The sequence below is a fragment of the Typopeltis vanoorti genome, chromosome 10 (assembly GCF_054136105.1).
Source record: "Typopeltis vanoorti isolate ZY-2024b chromosome 10, IOZ_Tvanoo_1.0, whole genome shotgun sequence".
NCBI lineage: Eukaryota > Metazoa > Arthropoda > Arachnida > Uropygi > Thelyphonidae > Typopeltis > Typopeltis vanoorti.
In genome coordinates this window covers 25338162-25339926 of record NC_143558.1, presented here as the reverse complement: position 1 = coordinate 25339926, position 1765 = coordinate 25338162, and positions in this window count along the sequence as shown.

Below are 1765 nucleotides of genomic sequence, written 5' to 3'. Positions count from 1 at the left end.
TTTTTCGAACGGGATCCTCTGCCCAAAACCCTAACGCGTATAAGTATATATATATAAACATAAATTACTTATAAATTGTCATTGTTTCAAAGATAATTACGAGTCATATATCTAGTTTTGTTTTATTTTATTATTTTAATATTATTACATGACACCTCCAAGGAATCCCAGGACTTTCAGTTCCGTATTTTAAAGTACGGATTTAGACAATGCAGAATTTCTAAAATTAGTAACAGTATTTTATCAAAATCAGTAATTCAAATAAAGCAGTACATCCAATAATAAAGGCCATGGGATGTCTTTTCTTTGCGAATTCACGAAAAATGAATGCTTATGAACGTTATGCTGCCACTTCTATTTACTAATAAATGATACGAGCTCTAACCGCCAAGATAGCTCCAAAATGGCTGCAAATATGGGGGGGGGGGGGGATCTGTGTAATAGAATAACAGAATTTCCAATATATGTACTGCATGCAAGTTCATAAGATTTTTCTTATATTTCAATATGAACTTTTAAAAAGCAAGCAGGTCAATGATAATTTACAACTTATTTATGTTTATATATATAGATACATATATATATATACATACATACAATTTGTAGCAGAACAACCTCCCATTTCGCTATACAGTCGAAAAAATGAAGAACTCGAATGAATGCGACTGTGAGCGACCCTAGATCCAAAATGGCGACAAGTAAGCGTACCTTTATTTAGAGCCTTATAATCGTGGAGTGAAAATAGTTTGGAAGATAACCTCGGAATAGTTTTGAAAAGCACATCCAAACGGTGCTAATTTCATGCATAATATATATTATAATTATCGATAATGTTATTAAAAGATTATTTATTCTCATGTGACTGTCTTCTACCTTTAATTATTAAAATTGCATTATTTTTTCATATTCAAGAATACAATATCCTAATTTAAAACGGTTCATTATTAGTCGAGCTTCACCTTGAACAGATTCAACTCCACCTGGTGGCGAGATTATTCAGTTAATATTTCCGAATAATCTGTCCTAACTGCGAACATATTCTCGGAATCAAAATAATTTTGAACTTAATGCAAACTATTTAGTTTGGAAGATAATCTCGTAATCAAAACATATTTATTTAAAAGAAATTTTAGAACCAAAATAGCTTTGAAAAACACTTGAAAACAATGGTAATTTCATGCATAATCTCGATACCAAAACCTATTTTGGACATAATCTCGGGAAAAATTGGAAACAAATAAGGTAAATATCTGTTACATTATTTACATGTTTTTTATTTAGAGAGAAAAACAATTACAATATTAAAAACTTTTCTTCTTATAAAAACAATATACGGAACAGGCATCCATCTTTACAAGTCCATGGCAGATAGTTGAACTCTATCAATGATTCATGGGCGCTAGGGTAAAAGAGATGGTTGCTCTCGCACCCGGGTCTGGTCTCCAACACTCGAATCAGCACAATTCTTTTATTAATTGTCCATATTATTATAAACTCTCATTTTTTCGAAGGACTCTTGTTCTAATAAATTCATATATGTAAGGATAACGATTATGACGTCTTAATAGGACTGTGACGTCACACACGCTTGTTAAAAGAATGACTTCTGACTGAATCGATTCTCTGATTGGCTGCTGTGTGACCAATTGATCTTGCTGTTTTCAATCTGCCTACAACTATAAACTGATCTTGGCGATTTTACCTCAGTTGAGTTCAATTCATCAAAGTGTTAAGTCGATTACTTGCAGGTTGAAAGGAGATTATA